The 8,659-nt window shown below is 44.7% G+C and overlaps 1 long non-coding RNA gene across 2 annotated transcripts; it reads left to right on the top strand.

Annotated features, from left to right (window-relative positions):
- Positions 1-1,630: 1,630 nt before the first annotated feature.
- On the top strand, positions 1,631-7,655 carry LOC125392442 (uncharacterized). Of its 2 annotated transcripts, XR_007229517.3 has the most exons (5): positions 1,652-1,740; positions 3,216-3,375; positions 4,116-4,241; positions 4,478-4,654; positions 4,756-7,655. It is a non-coding gene; the product is annotated as an uncharacterized LOC125392442 (long non-coding RNA). The 2 variants fall into 2 exon arrangements; XR_007229518.3 differs by lacking the exon at positions 3,216-3,375 and having other exon boundaries at positions 1,631-1,740.
- The last annotated feature ends 1,004 nt before the right edge of the window (positions 7,656-8,659 follow it).

The following is an 8,659-nucleotide window of genomic DNA, read 5'->3' as shown; positions in this document are numbered from 1 at the left end:
CAGTGTAGCAGGTTGGCTCCAGAGAAGGGTCCTGGGACCAATTGTCCTTCACAGTGAGCTTTATTCAGTGAGAGAGCATCCTATGACCACGGGAGATGCATCTTAAAGTGTCAGGCCCATGACCTCGCAGTGGCCAAGGGACAAGCCTCCGCTGACGTAAGCAGAAAACACCCACCCCAGGGATTTTACTGGCCGTGCTGAAGAAATGCTGATATGTTACCTAAGTATAAGACGTTAGTAAAACACCTGCTCAGGGACAGGAATGAGGCAGCGGTGGCTTAGAAACACTGTGGGGACTTAGTTGTACAGTAGAACCCAAGCGAGTGGGTGTGACTCGGAGGAGACTGGCAGGCCTAAGCCTGCTAGAGAGGAAACAAAGGAAGGGAGCGAGCACGCGTGACCCAGAGTACACTTACGGAAGTCACAGGATAGTGTGATGAACAGTTAATAAAGCCATAGATAACCCAGGGTCATGGCTTTCTTATCCTTCCAAGGCAAATGTCTCTCTGTCCACCCCACACCCCACCATTGCCTTTTCCTAAAGGGGCCGATCCCCTATGCCATACACAGACACACCGCCCTTTAGGTCTTAGGGACAGCTAACCTTTTACCTAGTACACCCTAGTACAGTCATGTGCTCTGGCTTCCTCTCTGACCTCTTCAGGCTTCTGCTTAGTGGCTACCTTCACACTGAAGTCCACCTGAGCTCCCCTCCACCACCAAGGCACCCCACTACTTCACACCTCCTTGACCCCCTTTTTCTACTCTTTTCATTTTTATCTTTTACCTCTATTAATAGCACCCTTATCAACACTAGGCAATTTATTAAATTGCACACAATTCATTCGCAGCTGCTTGCTCATACATTGCATGCTGCATTGTTTGACAGCTATCTCTAGGTTTCAACAGCAAATGCCCTTTATGAGGCCAAAGATATTTGTTCTAGGAACTTATCTTCAGGGCCTGGAAGAGTAGGGACGAGACAAGCAATGACTTTGCCAAAGGAGAGAATGAACAAGGCTGGACAGTCCCGAGACGACAAGGAAAATGGGACCTAAGCAAGACTGCCAGCCGGGTACTTCAGGAAGACCCTGGGACAGCAGTGACAGAGGTGGAAAAGGCAATGATGGGGCGCAGGGTGGACATAGAGAACATACGGAAATAACTGTAGAACCCACATCAGAGAACAAAGCCATGTTTTCACACAGTGTTTAAAAGTCTAGAGCTGGAAGTGAGAGCATTGTGTGTTTACCATAAAAGACAATGTTTGGCTAATGCTGATGGGCCGCATAGCGTTGCAACTTAAGACGGCAGGATGTAACCTGCAGTGAATCCACAGTCGTGCAATGACACACTGTTCTGAAAAGGGAGACACGGTGTTCTGTTCACCCTACTTTAAGAGGGCTATTCTTTCTGTCAAGTCCAAACCGGTAAGTCAGACGAGTCAAAGGTGACGGGTGTCCGATGAAGATAAGATAGAAAGGGAAGTGGAAAACTGAGTTAAAGCAAAGGCACAGGAAGGGACAATAGGATGAAGATAGCCTCTTGCTGTGGAGAGCTGTGGCTGTGGGGGAGGAAAGGGCAAAGGGAGGAGGCTGTAAGGAAGTGAAGACAGCCTCAGCCCTACAAGCTCAGTCCTAAAAAGACCTGCCGGAAGGGCACTGGCTGGAGGAGGGAACAGCTGGAACCTGAGACAAGCCAGAAAGCAAGAAGTCAGACAGCAGAGGGGAAGAACACCCGGTGAGCAGTCAAGGGAGGGATTAAATCCATCTCTAGAACACGTTCCAGGACAAGGAAAACAGGCAAGCCTCCCAGGGAGCTCAAAGAGGACAGTGAGAAACAGCAGAAAATGGAAGTCAGTGATCTTGAATCTTTGGGGCTAGCAACAGTGAAGCATTTGAATATGCGTGGAATTCCTTTGATGATGGGCCATTAACTCATTCTGTTGTGCTTTGCCCTGCCATACATAACGAGACTGTCTCATGGTGATAAAATGTGGGAAAATGGGACCACCAGCAGGAAGAGGCCTCTATGAGAGCCACGAATGCTCACCCAAAGATTAAGTTGTGTGTACATGCGCATGTGTGTGTGTGTGTGTGTGTGTGTGTGTATGAGAGAGAGAGGGTGGGGGAGATAGAGACAGACAGAGATAGCACTGAGAATTTTGAAGATGACTGTGTAGAAGCCAGTTATTGGAAGACTCAGAAGGTTCTTCCTGCCCAGGGTATGAGACTTAGTCAATGGACTAGACTAGCCTACTTGTCTTGAAGAAAATGTCCTTTGATGTTGACAGCAGCATAGGTAACACAAGGGGCGCCAAAAGTAGTCAAAAGTGGCCTGCTTAAGTCTTGGGTCTTGGCAGGAGACTTAACTATAACCAAGACTAGCTAATAATTCAGTTGGGTATTCTAGAAACCATTCTGGAGCCCTCTTTTTCATTATATATATATTATATACGCACATATATGCACACACATATACACAAATATATACCTATGTATATACACACATGCACATACATATATATGCATATGAGTCAACTCAAAGGCCAATGCAAACATGTATAGTTTTGTGACAGGAGAGAAAGAAGCAGCGATTATAGCATTAAGATGAACGTATGAAAGAGGCTAGTTTTCAGGGACAGGCTAAAGGCCCTTCCTTACCCAGGCTTCATCTGATGAACTGAGCATTCATGGTGGGGTAGAGGGGAACCCCTGCTATACAATAGGCCAAGAGATAGGTCCGATAAAAAGTATCTTATAAAGGATCATCCACTTGTGGCAAAGGTTTCTCTTCGTTTACTAGTACATTCTTATTCATGGGAATGCTTTCTTTGCAAGACTCTGGACATCGCCACCCTTCCTCTGCAGCCCACCTCTCCTTTCCCATTAAGCTTTAAAGAGTGTAACTTCTCTATCTCCTCCTTTCCATCTCCTTCCCTCTGGTTACTGCTTGAAAGCATGAGCACCGCGGGCCTTCTCACCCTTTCTTGGAAATTTCCCCCACTTCTGTGTAACCGACTTCCATAGCTGAGCCGATCGGCTTTCTGGGACTCTAACTTCCCTCTTCTCCGCGTCCCCCTCCCAGCAGCTTCTGGGATTTATATCGGATTTATATCATGTTCGCTCTGCTGTTTCTCTCTCAAACCCTAATCAAATTTCCTGGGAACTTCCTGCAGAGTCTGTTTACCCTTTCATTTATTTCTTTTGAGACAGGATCTCATTGTGCAGCCCTGGCGGTCCTAGAACCCGCCATGTCAACCAAGTTGGCTTACTCATGAAGGCCTATCCATGTTTGATTTCAGCAGAGTGCTGGATGAAATTCTTCCGCTAATAAGACAAACACCCAAAGGAGAAACCAAATGCCGTTGTAACAGTACGTCCTCACATTTCTAGATTCAGAATTTGCCTACGTCTTACCGTTTATTTGTAACCACTCCAGATCAATACTCTGTGGCATATAGCTGTACTTAAGGGCCAAAAACCAGACCACAGGAGACGCTGAGTCCTGCGATACACAGGTGTTCCCAGCGAGGGTATGAGGTGACATATTTTGCTCTCTCAAATCAGATCTCAGTAATGAGGGTCCGCTGGGCAGTCTGCTCAGCCATAGGCTTTGCATTGTTACTTTTCAGAGGTGGTTTCAGTATACATAACCTTAAATTATACTGCTGCATGGCTGCCTTACAGAGAACAATGTCGGAGAAGCTTGCATCAGCATATATTAAAAAGCTCCTGGCCCCGAGTTCCCTGTTAGTAATCCAGGAATATATTAAGATATTTTACATAGCAAGTGCCTATAGAATGGCGATATATTACTAACGGGCAAAACTGTGACCCCAGGGTCATGGGAGCTAATCCCATATTTCGCAAGGAGTGATGGTTCAGGACTGGATAATTCAACATTTGTGTTGACAATATGGAACATAACTACTTCCCAAACCAAGGACTGAGTATTGGCTCATTGAAGAGTCCTAGTTCTGTGTCCTAATTCTAAACCACTTCATATGCATAGAGACCTAGAGGGGTTTTAGTACTGGAAAGACCAAACACTGTGCTCAAAGTCAAAGTACCAGCCTGAGATGGGAGCCTCACGCACTGTCTCTAAATCTCCAGCTCTTCATGTTTATTCCGCGGCCCTGTGAAGGTAGACGAGGAAACCAACGCCAGCGAACCCCAGGAGATACCTGGGAACTCTACCATCGGAATCTCAAGTGAAAACTACAATTTCCAGAATCACAGGTAGAGGATTAACGGGAAAGCAGCATTTGTTATTGCTGTTGAGGGTTTAGTTTACATTCCCGGATGAGGTGGCCCCGGGGCAACTTGAGGCTCCCTCCGTGAGGCTGTAATCATGCCTTGATGAGAAGAAAATGCTACACAAACACCGGGTCCATTAGAAAAACACTAGTCTGGGAACAGGAAATCCAAGTCCGGTTCCAAATTCTGCCAGGAACTTGTTATGGGTCCCTCCACAGAGTTCCCTTCCAGCCTCCACCTTTGTGGTCTGGGCTTGGGGAATGCAGGCGCTGGTAAATGAGTTCCCGGACTCCAAGTTTGTAACATGAAATCTCCGTGGCTCTCTGGCTCCTGGCTGGGTGACTTCGGACCCACGATGCTGTGGAACAGGCTTGATTTACACTGGCTTTTTCGGCGTAAGTTTCTTAAGTATCCTTTTTCACTCTCCAAAATGCGCCAGTTTGGACAATAATTGTAGTTATTCTGCGCTTAACTAATGTCTGTTCCTTGTATGTAGGTTGGATCAGACGCAAACTCGTCCTAACAGTGGGAGACCAGTGAGGCACTTGAGGACACTGTTTTTCCCTCTCAAGCTGCTTGGGATCTTAGTTGGAGTCAAGGGAGTCAAGTTTCTGATCCATCTAACATGGCGCTTACCTTGAGCCTTGAATATGAAATGTCTTGAGGTTGAGGATGAAAAACAATTCTGCCTTGGTTTTTTGGCTCTCAATAAAAGATATTGTATCAATTAGACCGAGAAGAGGAACGTTTATCTAATATAGAGAAAATGTCATTTAATTTAGTGCTGGCGATTCAAGAACATGAGTTGTCATAATAAAGTCATCCCTAGTCCCATTAATTGGCTTTGCTGCATTGAATTACCTACACTCATAATATAATTACACCCGTGCTGATTGAATATAACAAAAGTTGACTGAAAAATACAGAACTAAAAATGCCAGATTGAAAGGTGAGATGATAATAAGAGATAATGATGGGTCAGTCAGCGGGAGTCCTCCCATGTAGATTTTTCCGTGTTCTTGTTGTGATGAAAGGAAAGTGCATCGCATATGTATGTGTGTGGAAGAAAACACACCAAGTCCCCGCTGCTGAGTAAAAGCCTATACTCTCCATCACCTCTTCAAGACCGACAGGATAAAGCACAGCAGGGCCATCGTCCCACCCTGGCCTCTTTCCTTGTTTAAAACGTGCTCTTGTTCTGCTTCGCTCTTCATTTGCTGAGCAGGACATTTGGGGCCAGATTGTGAAAGACAAATTTTGCTTGAGGCCAAATTAAATAATTCTAAACTTTCGGAATAACAGTGGAAAATCAAAACATCTATGATTCTAGTTCTTGCATCTGTGTTTTGGTTCAAATTCTCCTTCCCTGTGCTTCTGAGTAACCTCCAGCGTTCAACCTGGAAAATGTCGTATGGTTATGATAATGATTGCGCAAACACAAACTAGCATCCTTACTCAACTACTGTTCTTCCCGTCTTCCATTGTGCTTGCAAGAGTGACATAAACAACCTCCAACAGTAATTTCTGCTTACTGGAAAGAGCCGGTGCTCAGGAAAAGGAATCGGGGAAGATCTCAGCCACCTTGAAAGTTCAGTTGGCAGATTCATTTCTTAGAATCTTATTTGAATGACATTGGGATAGGTTATTGGCTAAAATATCATATTCCTTGAAACTTGCCAAACAGAACCTCAAGCAGAGTTCTGTCTCCTTGATGCGCTAGAGAACAAAGATGTCAAAGTATTCTGTCCCTCCACAGTGCCTGGTGTGTGGCTAGGAAATGACCCCAGGAGACCCACAGGCCTGGCAAGGGCTTGGCTGGTCTACGTCCTAAAGAGAAAGAAACCAAGAGCAACATCTATCTGGTTCAGCTCAGCGTTTAAAACAGCATTGTTGGTCAGAATTGATCTTAGGAGCAAATAGGAAAAGACATTTTGCTTCAGAACAAACACACAGACACACGCACACGCACACACCCTGCTGTTACTTTCCTCAACGTTTACAGATGTCTTCATTTGAAATGCAAATGTGGCTAAGAAAGACTTACTTTGTTTCAAGACACATATTAAGTAAAACTATTTTTAATAATGTTGGACATTTATGCTCAATCTGTTTTCTGTTAGCAATTCTTCAGTGGAAGCCAGAAGACAACCTCAGATGTCCCTTAGAAGACATCCACCTTGGCTTTTGAGACAAGGACTTTCATTGGCCTGGAGCTTGCCAGTCTGGTTAGCACAGCCAGCTAGCCAGCAAGTCCTAGGGACCCTCCTGTCTACGCTGTCTATTTCTCCAGTTTGGGGATCATAAGTGTGCCACCAAACCTGGTTTTTTGTTTGTTTGTTTGTTTGTTGTTATTGTTCGTTTTGAATCTTGGTTCTATGGATCTGAATCAGAGCCCCCTACTTTCACACAAGCACTTTACAGACTGAGCTACCTCCCCGGCCCTCATTGTGGGGGGGGATCTTCCATACACACAGGTGTGTCCAGCCCTCTTCAGGTGAGCAAGCATGGTGCGCGTGAGGCACTGTAAGTGTTCTGTCACTGATGGGAGTAGGTATGAATGCCAGGAATCTTCAAGACATTTTGCCTTTGTAAACGTTTCAATGGTTAGAAGCAAAACTAAGCCACTTCAGTAATTGTGTTAAACAGAAATCAAAAAAGAATGAGATTTTATGGGCTGTGACCTTCACCTGAATGTGGGGGTGTTGGTACCCGCATATCAGAATTGAAAACGTCCTGCAGGGAAACCGCTGGAGCAAGACCTCCCGAGCGTTTCAGCGGCTCCCAAATATATTCAAAGTCACGGAAACGAGAACAGTGTCCCTTTGAGCCATAAACTGACATAGAGAGCCAACTCTATACTTGCTGTAAACCATTGCTCTTACAGGAACAGGGAGGAAGCCACTGAGTACATTTGGTGAACTGGAAGAATGCCTTTCCCGAGGAGAAAGAAATTGCCAATAGTCAGGGGCCCAGGAGGAAAGAGATGCAAATGACCTGGACTCTTTCCTCTCACTGTGGTCTGGCCTTCACAGGGGAAATTACAAGCCAGGGAAATACTAGTCTGAAGCTTCCCAAGATATGAGTAAACAGGTCTCCTTTAAAAAGGGGCGCACACCATTCCTGGCACTGGGCAGGTAACGCGCTAATACCTTTAGCGGCTTCCCCCATAGGAAGAAGCAACAGCGGGCGACATTATCCCAGGAACTGACTGATCCATCGAAAAGATTAAGACCTAGGACTTGCCGGTAATTAAAAAGAACACAGGATAAGTCAGAGTGGCTGAGGAGAACCAAGGCCGACTCTTCTTGCCATCTGTTATGACTGATAATTGTTGAAATACGGTAAAGAGATCACATTTATAACTAAACAAATCCCTCCAAGCTTTATTCTGTATCAAACTGCATCTTATTTGTGTGAAACAATTCAATATAAATGTAAAATTGTTGTCAACAACTTCATTTTATTTTCACGAACAGAACTGTATCTTTCCTTGGCTCTTCCAATTTACACTAATAACTTACAGGGCATACTTGTGTTTACATGGTGAAACTCATTATTATTTTGGAATTAGTGGCTTTAAATTGCCATCATTCATAAACTAGCCTCGACTGTATTTATTCACAGAGACAACTGCTAAGCCCCAGGGCTAGCAAACACCCACTCAGAGCTTCTGGGAAGAATGCAAATTTAATATAAGAGTGATGTGAACTCAGGTGCTCGTGGCAAGAGTATCTACTCTGTCAGCCATAAATTCTGTGGGTTTATTTTTCCCATCATACAAACTATAACTTTAATAAGATGGAGTGCAATAGGAATTAGGCAGGGTCCATAAAAAGTGCTAAGAGGGTCATGCAGAACTTCAGAAATATCAGATAATACTCATTTCTGCTAACCCAGGATGCTAGCCCACGATGCTAATCCACGATGCTAATCACCCAGATACTACAAGGTCATTCATGCTTAAAACCTACTGGTCTTTAAATCTCATTGGTATCTAAACATAAAGTCCTAATACAGCTTGAAAATTTGCAGAAATATTAGGCTAACTAAATTTCTGAAGTAGAAAATTTTACTCTCACATAAAAGTGTTCAAATATTCAGGGTTTGCCCATACCAGAGCGTCCTTAGAATGTGGGGTTTTCAGTCCTAAACTGGGTAAGTCCCAGACAAACTGGGCTGTGTTAGTAATCCCCACTCCACCTCGCAGGTATCTAGACCGAAACATCAGTTGGGATTCCCAGGGTGGAGTTCCTGGGCCAACAGCAGCAGCAATACCTCAAAACCTGTTAGAAATGGAACCCAACCCAAACCTACTGAGTCACACACTCTAGGGATTGAGCCAAGAAGAGTATCCTAATGAATTCTCCAAATGACTTTGAGACATGGGCCATTCTGAGGTA

The sequence above is a fragment of the Myodes glareolus genome, chromosome 12 (genome assembly GCF_982192425.1).
Source record: "Myodes glareolus chromosome 12, mMyoGla1.1, whole genome shotgun sequence".
NCBI classification, from domain to species: domain Eukaryota; kingdom Metazoa; phylum Chordata; class Mammalia; order Rodentia; family Cricetidae; genus Myodes; species Myodes glareolus.
The sequence above is the reverse complement of the archived record's forward strand: the minus strand, read 5'-3'. Positions and strand labels throughout refer to the sequence as shown.